Source organism: Lucilia sericata, unplaced genomic scaffold (genome assembly GCF_015586225.1).
Source record: "Lucilia sericata isolate MDLA Ls3-8-SP2 unplaced genomic scaffold, ASM1558622v1 Contig000142F_arrow, whole genome shotgun sequence".
Lineage (NCBI taxonomy): Eukaryota > Metazoa > Arthropoda > Insecta > Diptera > Calliphoridae > Lucilia > Lucilia sericata.
Window position 1 is genome coordinate 163111 of NW_023994174.1, and position 15930 is coordinate 179040.

A 15930-nucleotide genomic window follows, 5' to 3' on the forward strand; every position below is an offset into this window, starting at 1 on the left:
TCATACTAGGTCCTGCCCCGAAAATTTTAATTTCCTTAAGTCTTTCACACAAATTATTAAATATCGCTAAAGCATATCTTAGGGCACTTTAAAAATATAAAAGAAAATGGCGTTTGTAATGTTCAATAAATCATGGAATTGTAACAGATTTAAGCTGTTTAAATCTTGGGGGTTTTCTATTTAAGACATGAGAAAACTTATTTCTACAAATATTTGATCAATTAACAAGTTAGAGTGCTATATTCGGCTGATCCGAATCTTAAATACCCTCCACCAGCTACTTTTATATTAATACTTTTCTAATTGATCAAATATTGTAGAAATAAGTTTTCTCATGTCTTAAATAGAAAAAATCCCAGCTTAAATCTATTACAATTCCAAGATTTATTGAACATTACAAACGCCATTTTCTTTATATGTATTTTTATAGCGCTTAGCGATATTTAGTAATTTGCATGTATGCGTGTGTGAAAGATTTAAGGATTTTCCAAATACATATATATAATTTTGTTCTACACAAATTGATAATGCTAATGATAACTAGTTAAATACGGTTAAAGCGCTTTTAGGGGCAGGACCTAGTATGGGAGATATGACCAATTATAGACCGATCGTAAAATATTCTTTAAGCAAAATTTCTGTACATAAAAGCTATATTTCAGTCAAATTTTGTATCTATATCGTAATTTAGTAATAAGTAATGTATGTTTATGTGATTTTCTGAAGGGAACCTTGTATGGGACCGACCGCACCCGTGTTATGAACCGGCAGTGAAAATTCTTGAAATAGAATTTTTGTATACAAAACTAATATTTGTGCCAAATTTTGTATCAATAGCTTTATTTGGTAATGAGTAATGTGCGTTTAAGAGATTTTCGTAAAAGGACCTTGTATGTGAACTATGACCAATTATGTATATAAAGACAAAATTTCAAAATTCTGTATCTATATCATTTTCATTTATTTCATTTTCAGCTATGACCAAAGATAGACAGATCGTGAAAAATTTTTGAAATAAAATTTATGTGTACAAAAATAGTATTTATGCCAAATATTTTATGGGTAACACTATTTGGTAATGAGCTATGTGCCTTTAAGTGTTTTTCTGAAAGGGACCTTGTATGGGAGCTCTGATCAATTATGGACCGATAGGAAAACATTTTCACAGTAATATTTCTGTACATATAAGCAATACTTGTACCAAATTTCTATGTGGATATCTTAATTTAGTAATGCGTTATGCGCGTTAAAGTGATTTTCGGGAGGAGACCTTGTATGGGAGCTATGACCAATTATGGACCGATCCAAAAAAACTTTCTAAGTAAAATTTCTGTATATAACAGCAATACTTGTACCAAATTTTATATGGATATCTTCATTTACTAATGAGTTATGTGGTTTTAAGTAATTTTCGGGAGGGGACCTTGTATGGGAGCTATGACCAATTATGAATCGATCGGAAAAAAATTTCGTAGTAATATTTCTGTATATAAGAGCAATACTTGTACCAAACCTTATATGGATATCTTAATTTAGTAATGAGTTATGTGGTTTTAAGTGATTTTCGGGAGGGGGCCTTGTATGGGACCTATGACCAATTATGGACCGATCGGAAAAAAATTTCATAGTAATATTTCTGTATATAAGAGCAATACTTGTACCAAATTTTATATGGATATCTTAATTCTGTAATGAGTTATGCGCGTTTAAGTCATTTTCGGGAGGGGACCTTGTATTGGAGCTATGACCAATTATGGACCGATCGGAAAAAAAAATCATAACAATATTTCTGTATATGAGAGCAATACTTGTACCAAATTTTATATGGATGTCTTAATTTAGTAATGAATTATGTGCGTTTAAGTGATTTTCGGGAGGGAACCTTGTATGGGAGCTATGTCCAATTATGGACCGATCCAAAAAAGTTTTCTCTAGATCAATTCTGTTGATATAAGATTTTAATTTGTAAAATTGTGTGAAGATATTGACATTGCGACGAAAGTTATTAACAAAAAACTCATTTTCCGGGAATATGTACTTTTGTATGGGAGGTATATGAAATTGTGGACCGATTCTTACAATTTTCAGCAAGAATCAAGCTATTATGCAGAAACGAAAGTATGGTGATTTTCATGGAAGTACCTTGCATAGTTTTCGAGAAAATTATATCAAAATGTGTAAAAAATGCTTTTTTTTTCGAGGTTGTTTTAAATTTTAATTCATAACTTTTCCCGGTGTGAACCGATTTTGCTCATTTTCAATACCAAACTGCTTAGGGCAATAATGAATATTTTCGGTGAATTTGGTTGATTTACTTTTCTTCGTTTTAACGTGAGCGTGTTTTATACAGACAGACGGACAGGCGGACATAGCTAAATCGACTCAGAATTTCATAAGGACCAAGAATATATATACTTTGTTGGGTCTCAGATGAATATTTCTCAGTGTTACAAACGGAATGACAAACTTATATATACCCTCTATCACCACTGATGGTGGTGGAGGGTATAAAAAGTATTAATATAAAAATAGGTGGTGAAGGGTATTTAAGATTCGGCTCAGCTGAATATAGCACTCTAACTTGTTCATTCATTATTTTGTCATTTTTTGGAATATTTGTTTGTGTGTATGATACAAAAAATACGTTCATTAAACTATTTCAACAGTTTAAGTTGTATAATTTCTATTTATTGGGATTTTTTTTTTTTTGTAATTTTATATTTTATTTATATTTATTTATATTATTTATTTTATTATGATTAATACCCGATGACACTCATTCATTCGTACAGCTTGTGTAATTCGCAGCTGAAATTTTGTATGGAGAATCATGTCATTCAGTACGTAATTGGGGTTGAATGATGAATGAGATCGTGAATTACGAATAAGTGTTAATTTGTTTAAGTAGTTATTTTATTATCTTATAAAAAACATTACTGAAATACTTTATATTACATATTTTTTACCAATAGCTGTTAGCTCAGTTAGTTTGAAAGTTTAAAGCTAGATTTATTAATATAAATTAATTAAGATTATATAACTAATTATATTATTATATAACACCCTGTAACAATTTTGAAAAAAAGCTTTCACACATGGAAAAGTTGATGTGCATGTGAAACTAGTTTCCATTATAGCAATTCTGCGTACTCCGTTTTTTTATAATCAACGGACTTCAAAGTTTAAAAGGACTTACAATTTCAAACGAATATTTAAAATATTTATATGAATTATATGATTACGGTGACCATATTTTACACTAACCACCATTTTCTATCAGGTTATTTTTAGCCGTCAAAATTTCAATTGTCAATAAAGTTTTAAACATTATTATATTGATTGTTTACAGAAAAAAGTTTCAGCATAAATATTATGAACTGCTTTCATTGACAAAAGTTAATAATATTTAAGACTAAGTTCCTAAATGGTATGAATTTTTTAATTTTTATTTTTTTAAACATAACCTATAAGCCTTGAATTAAAATATTTCAAAATTAATTTTTATTTTTCTATTTGTTAAAAAATGTTTGAAATTTCCTTTGGAAAAATTTTTTATTTCTATATGATTTTTAAATTAAATCGATGAAATTTGTGCGTAATTTGCAGGCCTTTTTGAAGAATGGATGTTAACTATGTTTGCTAATGATTTCCTATTTTATATTTTGTTTTTCGACATTTAAATTTCTATTTTTATACCCTCCACCACCATCAGTGGTGATAGAGGGTATATATAACTTTGTCATTCCGTGTGTAACACCAAGAAATATTCATCTGAGACCCAACAAAGTATATATATTCTGGGTCCTTATGAAATTCTGAGTCGATTTAGCTATGTCCGTCTGTCCGTCCGTCCGTCTGTCTGTCTGTGTAAAACACGCTCACGTTAAAACGAATAATTTAACCAAATTCACCCAAAACATTTATTATTATCCGGTACAGTTTGGTATTGAAAATGAGCAAAATCGGTTCACATTGGGAAAAGTTATGAATCAAAATTTAAAACAACCTCGAAAAAAATAAGCATTTTTTACACATTCTGCTGTAATTTTCTCGAAAACTATGCAAGGTAATTTCATGAAAGTCATCATACATTCGTTTCTACACAAGATATTTATTTCTGCGGAAAATTGCCAGCATCGGTCCATTATTTCATATAACTCCCATACAAAAGTGCATATTCCCGGAAAATCAGTTTTTTGTTAATAACTTCCGTCAGAATGTTGATATCTTCACAAAATTTTACAAATTAAAATCTTATGTTAATAGAATTCATTGAGAGAAAAAATTTTCTGGATCGGTCCATAATTGGACATAGCTCCCATACAAGGTCCCCACCCGAAAATCACTTAAACGCGCATAACTCGTTACTAAATTAAGATATCCATATAAAATTTGGAATAAGTATTGCACAGAGATATTACTGTGAAAGTTTTTTCCGATCGGTCCATAATTGGTCATAGCTCCCATACAAGGACCCTTCCCGAAAATCACTTAAACGGGCATAACTCATTACTAAATTAAGATATCCATATAAAATTTGGTACAAGTATTGCACTCCCCTCCCGAAAATCTCTTAAACGCACATAACTCATTACAAAATCAAGATATCCATATAAAATTTGGTACAAGTATTGCTCTCGCATACAGAAATATTACCATGAAATTTTTTCCGATCGGCCCATAAGTGGTCATAGCTCCCATACGAGGTCCCCTCCCGAAAATCACTTAAACACACATAACTCATTACTAAATTAAAATATCCATATATAGTTTGGTACAAGTATTGCTCATATGCACAGAAATATTACTGTGATTTTTTTTTTCGATCGGTGCATAATTGGTCATAGCTCCCATACAAGGTCCCCTCCCGAAAATCACTTAAACACACATAACTCATTACAAAATATTGATATATATATACATTTACATAAATTACACTATAAAATTGTTTTGCAATCGGTCCATATTTAGTCATAGCTCTCATACTAGGTCCCCTCCAGAAAATCACTTAAATGCACAATATTCATTACGAAATAATGATATAGATACAGAATTTTGAAATTTTGTCTTTATATACATAATTGGTCATAGCTCCCAACAAGGTCCTTTTAAGAAAATCTCTTAAACGCACATTACGCATTACCAAACAAAGCTATTGATACAAAATTTGGCACAAATATTAGTTTTGTATACAAAAATTATAATTCAAGATTTTTTCACGATCGGTTCATAACATGGGTGCGGTCGGTCCCATACATGTTTCCCTTCAGAAAATCACATAAATACTCATAACTTATTACAAAATTAAATAAATCTAGGGATTTTTTCTATTTAAGACATGAGAAAACTTATTTCTACAAATATTTGATCAATTACAAAAGTTTTAATATTAAAGTAGCTGGTGGAGGGTATTTAAGATTCGGCTCAGCCGAATATAGCACTCTAACTTGTTTCTCTCTTACTTTTTATACCCACCATCAAAAAGATTAGGGGTATATTAATTTTGTCATTCCGTGTGTAACACATCGAAATATTGTTTATATACACCATAAAGTGTATATATTCTGTGTTCTCGTAAGATTATAAGTCGATCTGTCTGTTGTTGTCACGATAGCGTCCACAAAAAAAGAGATAGGGAGAACAACTTTTCCCAAAATATTATTTCTTGATCAAAAATGCTTGGTATTTAAAATGGGCAAAATCGGTCAACGATTTCGCATAGCCCCCATATAAATGTACCACCCGGAATATTGTTTAAAAAGTTTCAAACATTCACAAATTCGTTGAATATGAAGCAAAATTTCGCATAAGCCAGTTTTTTGTATCCTAAAATTAAATTCTGAATTATGGCGGTCATAGGATCATAATTGACCCTATCCCCCATATAAGGATCAATTCAAAAAATTATTATAATGATCATTCGTGGCTAACAGGTTTTTTAGATACCGAAATCTTTGTACAAAATTTTAAGAGGATCAGTCCATGATTGACCCTACCACCCATATAAGGTCCCCTATAGAAATTACTATAACGCTCATTACCGGTTTAAAAATAAGTGTATGATGACGAAAATCGCCACCAAATCTCTACCAAATTGATCCTACGCTCATTATCCTCTTCAGAAAATTACTTTAACGCTCATTAAAATACGAGTACTGCAATAAAATTCGACATAAACTAGTTTTGTATAACCTAAAATCTCTGTACAAAAGTTTATGAGGGTCGGCCCGTAATTAACCCTAACACCGTATAAGGTCCCTTTAAGAAAATGAGTTTTAATTTATTATTTTTTTAATCCGGAAGAGCACTGTCTATAGTTAAACGCTCATTAATTGACCTTTTTGAAATATTACCGTGATGTTGTTATTAATATCGATATACGATAATAAAATATTCATAAATATCAATGATTATTGATATGACAATGATTTGATGGTGGGTATATAAGATTCGGCATAGACGAATATAACACTCTTGCTTGTTACTACTTAAAATTCACAATATATTAATTACACTATTTTTCTTATGAATACAAAATTGAATATATTATTATAATTTTAAGCCATTTAAATACAACTTCGTATTATATCTAAAATATTTACAGCTAGATACAAATAAGAAGCCAATAATAATTAAATAAAATGAGGTATCAGAATGGTTTTTATTCCCTACACTATAGTGAGAATTGTATATATTAAATTTTTACTGATAATTGTAATTAATAGAAATATTGTCCCTATACCGACCGACAAGTTTAGCCCGAAAAAAATCGTTATGTCGGATCGTATATATGTGAATTTGTTTGTTAGTTTGTTCCTCAATAGCGCCTAAACTGCTGGACCGAAATTTGGAATATAGTTAGATCTATACTTGGAGAGTGTTATAGGCTAGATTGGTTTTCAAAACATGGAGGGAACTAGCGTAAATACTAATTATTGTCTACACTTAAACAAAAAATTTTCGATTAAGTTTTTTAAAGTGTCTAAAATATGTATTGGCAAAGTTCCGTTGCGAAAGTTGAACCAGAAGGGTACAAAAATATGACAAATGGCGAAAGATGGGCGGTGCTTTAAGAATGATCTTTTCTTTTCTTAAGCTAAAATATTTTAGACTATGAGTTTTATAGTCTCAGAAACGCAAAAATATCAAGGTCAAGGGGACATTCGTGATCTTTCTTAATAAATGTTCTAGGGCTCAATTTTTCAACATCGATTTATGAAAAGCTGCAAATCTTATTAAACGACATTAATTTGGGAAATTCAATAGAGAAAAATAGGTTATGGGTAGTATTTTTGGTACTTTCTTGTATCTTTTATAAGTTATGTTCTAATTCAATGAAATTTCATTGCTTGTTTTATAAGATCACAAGAAATAAATTTGATAAGAAGTTTCTTCATAAGGAAACTTTCAGAGGAAAGGAGAAATTTTTCAAAACATGAAGCAGAAAGAGAAGAAATGGAAAAATTATCACTAAGTCAACGAATATCCATTATCCTAAGCTAAATATAATTTACTTTTAGTAATATAATAGTAATTTTGGAATTTGTTTATGCTTTTTCTTTCCAAAGCTTTCTGATCTAAAGCAAAGAAATTTGAGTTTTGGCTTCATAAATTGACATAAACATTATTTGTGAAGTATTTTTCAAAAATCTGTTAGTGAGATGTTTCGTGAATGTTATGGAAGTTGGGGGTAAGGGGAAAAAACTTAAGTATAATGTTATGAAAACACATAATACCCGAGCAACGCCGGGTACAAAAATCTAGTTGTATTATAACTTGTGTTAGTGTTTATGTGGTCAGTTGAGTGATAAAAAAATTATCCGATTTCTTCCTGAAAGCTTTCATATCAAATAATTTAGTTAAGATTTCTATCACCAAATGGGAATTGTTTAATGTTTGTTACTTTAAAGAGATTCAGGAGAAAAAATTATACTATTATATTTGAATTTTTTTTTTGTATATTATACAGTGTTGCCATTTTAGAACTTTCAGTGCTAGATTTAGCATTTTGCATCGTGAAAATGCATTGAAGTTTTTAAAAATTATGCTAAATGCTTTTTAGCATAATTTGCTTGATAAAAAAAAATTCAAAAATATTTCTGTTTTTTATAAAAAATTAAGAATAGTTTAACTGGTAAAAATATTATTGAAAATCAGTGGTTGGATATTACAAAACAACATTATGACAAAAATCTGATACAATGGCTTTTTAAATTCAAGTATATACTTTTGAAAATTTTATCGGTGAAAATTAATTTAATGAATTGTCTATTTTTGTATTGTCATTACTTGTTTCACCTTTTTCTAATGCCGAACTTGAAAGGCTTTTTATATCAAAGGCTATAATTAAAATAAAATTCGAAATCGTATTTAAGCTGAATTTTTATGTTCAATAATACAAATTCGAAAAGAATTGAAATTCGAAAATGCATGCTGTTACACTTAAGGCCTTATTAAAAATATTTTACAAAATAAAATGTTGTTTATGAATATATAAAAAATTATATTACAAATAAAATACGATCATTTGAATAATATCAAAGTGAGGATTACGATGAAGATATAGTACCAGAAATATTGGAGTCGTGCACTACATCATCAGTATTTTAATAAAAACTAGAAAAAACAAACATTTATATTGTTTTGTTATATTAAAAAATTTTAGCACTTTTTTTTTCTTCCGTAGAACATTTTAGCATTTAGTTTTTCAAGTTTTAGCATTTTTTGAAATTAATTTTCTGGCAACACTGCATATATACATATATTTATTGTAACCAACAGTTTTTGTCAAAAAGTGTTGGCAACCCCAAATAAGAAACTTCTATTTTCTTTGTACTAAAATTATAACTGTCGTTTTTATATTGTCTTATATACAGTGATGTTCCGAAAAATAGAGCCACCTCCTCTTTCGAAGTTTCTTTTTACTTAAAATCCCTCCAATGAAGAATTGGAAAAACTAACTGAAATTTTGTATTGATCAGTTATGAATATAATACCATTATTTTTGCAATAATTTACGCTTCACTTTTCGTAATTTTAATGAAATTTATATATAAATTATAATATAATCTCATTATAAACAATAATTTTGAGTTCCAAAAGAAGCAGAAGCAAACTTTGCAGGCGAGACCGCAGAAAAATTATAAAAATACGCCATGTTCAAGACAAATTGTTGAAATAATTCTTTGGTCCAAAAAAATAGTAAAAACTGTAAAAATGCATAAGTTTAAACCAGAAAATATCAAGAAAGAATAAGAAATAACACTTCTTTTTGGAGCAAGAAATATGGAGTCATGTAAAAAAATTGCGCTTTTGAGGACACAATAGTAGGAATCTCCTAAAAAAGTGCTATTTCTCATTCAGCATAGAATCATTAATTATAATTATGGGATATTTACAGTCCTATCTTCCCTCAATCCGAAATAGAGACCATGTTCCAAACAAGAAAAAATAACCCCATACCATTACGTATTTCTTCTCCATATTTTTTGGCTTAAACTTATATTTTATAGCATCTTCTATTACTTTCTTGGAGCACCTAATTATTTCAACAGTTTGTCTATAGCCCTTTCCTAGATCAAGGAGTGTTTTTATCGTTTTTCTGCATTAAACTTACTATTTGGATCTATTTCAATTTGAAAATTGTCTACAAATTGTTAAATTTTTATATTTTTGCAAACTGGCTCTATTTTTTGTTACACCATTTCATATAGCTTAATTTAAAATTTCATTAAAATTACGAATAGCGACGCGTACATTATTGCAAAAATAATGCTATTACATTCATAACAGATCAATACAACATTTCAGTTAGTTTTTCAACCCTATTCTTTGTAGGAGAGATTTTAAGTGGAGAGAAACTTTGAATGTGATGGTGGCTCCATTTCATCTAACATCACTGTACATACCCTGCCAGCAACCCAACTAACTTTAAATGCATTAAAAGCCGACTTTTTCATCAACTAGTTATGGTTGGTTCTTGGATTATTTTTAATGGAGCCTGAACTGACTATTTTAACATGGCGATGTCCTACGCAGTAGTCAATTGTCCGACTCTGCATGACTTTTCAACTAGCTTAAAGTTAGTTACTAAAAAATTAGCTTAAAGGTAACTCTTTATTAACTAACTTAAAGTTAGTTGCAGAAAAGTCAAGCAATAGTTTTCTTTTGAATTCCCTACTGTATTAATTAATTATATTTTAATTAAATATATTTAAAATTTAACTACTAGTTATCTAAATTACATTTCGCTTTAATACAAGTTATGATATTAGTTCGTTAAAATTAATAGACATCAGTTTTCTGCAGGGGAACTAATAATAACACCGGTATCCATAAAATTATGAATGATTTGTTCATTATTTCCATGATTCCCATTGATCCAAATCTAAAATAAATTTTAAAATGTTATGTGTAATGTTAACTGTTAATGTATTTACAGTATTAATCAGCAGAATTTAGAATTTAGGGACCGAGTTTTGAAATATTTAACCTTTTATAATTAATTTTTCCAATTTACTGGCTCTAATTTCACAACGTATAGAAGAAAATGACAAAAATTTAAAACAAAATTCCAAATAATAAAGAAACATGAGAAAACATGTCGAAACAAAATGCTCTCCAGATAATTTTGGGGTACTCTCGCATTATATGATAGTTAGCTTGTAGCTAGTCTTTAAAAGTCGGTTGTTTACGTTAATAAATACCAAATTTTGGAACATTTCTGCATTACATTGTTGTTCGTTTATAGTCAGTCTACTAAAGTCAACAAATAAAATCATAATAATAGAGAAACAAGAGAAAACATGTTGAAATACAATTAATTCTCTCCAGATACAAAATTTCGGGACAGCTCTGCATTACATTGTAGTTAGCTTATAGACAGTCTGTAAAAGTAAACTAGAAGTGAATTATTCTCGTAGTCGACTACAAAATTGCTGGCAGGGTACTTTTATATTGTCATACATACATAGTTTGCCGTTTTTTCTTTTTGTTATCTTAATTGTACATTAGCGGTATTCGATGTTCGATGCGTTTTGTTTTGTAAAAGTTTAATCTTGCAAATATGTTGCTAACGATTGTGAGCGGTTTCTTTCTTTGATATTTGCAATGCAATTTAAGCTTTTTAACAGCTGATAGAAGTCAACAATTAATAAAAGTTTTTGTTTGATTTTTTCAATAATCTTTGGAAGAAGTTGCCCAGGAAATAACTAGGACTGAATGTAAGACTTTCGCCTATTTATAAGTGGTCTGTAGATACCTAACTTTCCATTTATGTATACGGCCTCAAATAACATTAATTTTTTTTGTAACAGTTCCGCAGTTTGTAAAAAACACTTATTTGTTTAAAAAAACGTACTTCTATATATAATAAAAGAACATTTATATTCCTTCTGTTGACCACTTTTTGTTTGGTTTTCCACTTTTTAATTTATTTGGAATAATTTTTGCCCCTATTGTTTTAATTTCATTTATATTGTTGTTTACAATTGACAGCTGTTTTAATGAGATAATTGCAAACGCAATAACGCACAAAAAAAAAACTATACCATTTAAGTATTGCATGAATGCAATGGTGTGCCAATTGCAATAGTGTGTGTTTTGTTGTTGTATTGCAATAAAAAGCTATTAAATTTTGCATTTGGTCTTTTACAAGACCATTTGCACTAAATACTGAACTCCGCTATTGTTAAGTCGTCCAGTAAACATCACACAGTCATATACGCGGTAACTATTTTAAATTAATTTGTTATTTGTTTTATTATTAATTAATGTTTTTAAATAAAGGTTAACTTTGGGTTAGAATTAAACTCCATTGCTTCACTCAACCACCTCATAATCATAACAAAAATATTACATAAAACTAAGGAAATAATTCCCGGGAATTCGGGATTGAAAACTCAGCGAAATTCCAGGGAATTCCAGTGAAAAACACTATTAACAGTCAATAATAAAAACTGAACACGACAGGACAAAACACAAAACATCTCTGAACTTAGCAAAATTTCTGCATTATTTATTTTTTTGTTCTTTTCGCTTTTAGGCTAAAATTTTTTTATTTTTGTACTCATCATCCACAAGATGAAAATTCGAAAACAATGTATTTTGTTATTGTAAAATGTGTTGTCTTCTCTAAGTATTATCCAGAAGTAACTACAAGGTATACTTCCATATGATTACTGTAACTCTCCTTACTGGCTTAAAAATGCGAGTATAGTGATAAAATTCGACACGAATAAGTTTTATATGAGTCAAAATCTCTCTATCAAATTGTATGATGATCGGCCCAAAATTACCCTACGCCCCATATAAGATGCCTTAAGAAAATGAAAAAATGTTTTAAGAATTTATAAAAGTCCAATTATTTTCCCAATTTTACACATTTCAATCGATTTTCGGCATGGGTTCCCGTTAGCCGATTGGGCTAAAATTTAATACCAGTTTGTTTTAAACACTAATGGGTAAACAAAATTGATAATTTTTGGGCCCCTCTAATATACACATACGTTAGTTGAAATTTAACATGCTTCAATAATCATTCCATTAATAGGCTTTGTATTTTTTCTCCCATTTCTGTCTTTTACGTTTTTGTTGTTTTGGCCAATAAAAGTGGTGAATATTTTGAAAATTGATTTAAAAATCATTTAGTTAAAAGCGTATGATTGTAATCTTTTAATTCGAAAATATTCAAGTATGATGTTTCATTTTGTTGTTTGTATTTTTAACTAAAGCACATAAAGTGTAAAGAAGAAGTAAAAAAAGTAAGAAAATATAGGCTGGCGTGGCTGACCATATGATGCCCTACACCTGTTATAAATATTAAATGTGATTTATTCTTCATAATAAAGCGTTTATCTTGAATATTACCTTGTTTCCGATATTTTTAAGCAATTTATTGACGAAAAACAAATTTTGAGGGCTAATGGCAAATATGAACCGATTCGGATAAAAAATTTGGTGAACTGATTTATATTAATATAATATTTATTTATGCTGAATTTCATCGAAATATTGGTGTGTATAACCCAGCTTTCTCGGATTCAGGTTTGTAAGGCAGAGAGCCAAATTTGATTGTCAGGATCAAAAAATTTAAAAAATGTCGTTCAAAAATGCTTTGAAAAAATTATATTGAAAAACTAAATATATGTATATTTATGGATAAAAATGTTAAAAGACATTTTTGACATCTTTTATCCTGACAGTATAAAATAAAAATAATACAAAATATTTCCCAACTCCTCTTGTTCGCTTGACATCATATTTGACATTGTTTGATCAGTAGAAGTATTTTAAAACTTTTTTGAATAAGTTGTCATTTTCCTTTTTTGAAGAAGAAAATTAGGAAAAATAATTCCACTTTCAATCGGAATGTAATTCTGTGACAAGCCTGATAGTCCCGAAGAATTTTTTTTTCTTTAAAAGAAAAAATTAAGGGATATCTCTTTTACCATGTTCTAACTTTGTATGTATCTAACTTTTTACAGAGCAAAATAAATGTTAGCAAGTTTATTTTACTTTATTCAGAATTGTATCACCATATAGCTGATATTTAAAAAATCGACCCCCCATAGGTCCGCTATACTCAAAAAAACTAAAAAAAGATCGAGCATAATTAACAGAAAAAATTTAAATCCAAATATCTGTTGAATTATAAGAGATAACCCATTGTAGATATTCCCAAGGGCTATTTATATTTGAAATTTCAGCTCATTCGAATCATAAATGGAATTTTGGCGATTTAAAAAAAGGTAACCAACTTTGAGGGTACACCCAACTCACCTACGAAGCCGAAGTACTATAAATCAATCCGACCTCAGCTTGAATCATGTGAAATTTCATTACGAAATCTCTAATAGTTCCTGATATACCGAATTATTTAAAAAAAAACTATGTAAAACAGAACTAACACTTAACAGACTGTTACATAATGTACTAAATTTAACATATACCCAGCAAAAATAAAGCGAAGTACTTCCAAAAGAATAACATTTATCACCACTAACATTTATCACCAAAAGAAGCAATTAGTGAATTGTTTTACCTTCTGTGGAAGTGATGTTTAATGACTTCTGAAGAAACGAAAATAATTCTATTTTTTCAATGCTGAAGATATTTTTTTGTTCTCACATTTTTGTGAGATTAACAATTTTTTATTTTGTGCTTCTGTTTTAAATGTATCTATTACCCTTATTAATGTTAATATTATTTAAGTCAAATTAGTTGTATTCCATAATAATACAATTTCACTTCCGAATAACTTCCAAAAGAAGAGCATAAAAAATATTCTTAAGAATGACTTCAGAAGTAGTGAATTTGGAATCAAATAAAAGGGACATCTTTCCTATGACAAGCCTGTGTTAAAATTATCACTTTTTCAGGTCTTTTTCAGTACTTCCATGAAGTAAATGAAAATAAAGATTTATTATTATACAACTTTCTATACAATTTTGTTTGTAAAAAATTGTGATCCGATATATTACAAAACTTTTTATATAAATTTGTTTGTAAAATATTGTGATCCGATTTTTACGATTTTCAACATTGTTTATTCTAGTACCAAAATCTATATGTCGGAAAAAATTCACCATTGATCTGCATTAGTTTTTTCGAGGTTGACCGATATATTTTTTTAACAGACAGATGGACAAAGCTAAATCGACTCAAAATTGTATAAGGACCAATAATACTCGTATGTTTATTCTGGGATTAAGGGGGGTTTCTAGAATGCAATAATTGTCGGAATTGGATTTGAAAGCTTTAAAAAACGTGATATGATTTAATAAAAACTAATATTGTCAGTTTTGTGTTCGATCTGTAACACGATTCATAATCGAGCAAAAAACCGGAAGTATTCTCATGCGTTTGCAACGTATTTTTATTTAAAAATTATCAGTTAACAAATAATAACAAGAGTAATTTAGTGGTGCAGTCTAGGTTCAAATCTAGTCTGTTTGGAGAGTTTTTATTTTTTTGTAAAATAAGACAACTTTTTTGCTCCCTTTTTGACCTATTTTATGTGAGGTATAAGAAATTATGGTTCGATTTTCCGCATAGTTAATCCTTGTACGTATATAAAACCATAACTCTGCCAAAAATCATTCAAAAAAGCAGTTAAAGAGCAAGAATATATTTATGTACTTTGTTGGGTCTCAGATGAATATTTCTTGGTGTTACACACTGAATGCCAAACACACTGATGGGATAAAAACGAGAAAATACTCATATTTCGCACACCCAGTACAAAAGTGACACAACTCAAAATTTTTTTTCATAAAAGGGAACAAATTTTTTACAAATTCTGGAACATAAGAACAACAAAATACAATAATATTTTCGCATAGCCCCCATACAAGTGGCACCCCGAAAAACAGTGTAAACAGTCAAAGCTGGTTTGAAAACATTCTTATTTCAATAAAATCTCCCACACAAACAAATTTTATATGAACCAAAATCTTTGTACCAAATTGTATGAGGATTGGTCCATAATTGACCCTACCCCCCATATAAGGTCCCTCTAAGAAAACGACTATAACGATCATAATTTGCTTCAAAATGATGGCAAAGCAATGAAATTCGACATAAACAAACATAGTGGAACTAAAATCTCTTTTTGTCAAATTTTATGGAGTTCGGCCGATAATTGACCCTACCCCTCATATAAGGTTCCTCTCAGAAAATAACTTGCTTCGAAATTTCAGTAAATCAACGAAAATCAACATAAACAAGTTTAAGAGGAACATAAATCTCTCTACCAAATTTAAGATGATCGGTTCATAATTTACCATACCCTTATATAAGCTCCCCTTCAGAAAATGACTTTAACGCTTGCTTCAAAATGATAGTAAAGTAATGAAATTAGACGTAAACAAGTTTTAGGGGAATTAAAATATCGCTCCCATTAAATATACTCCCCATATAAGGTTCCCCTTC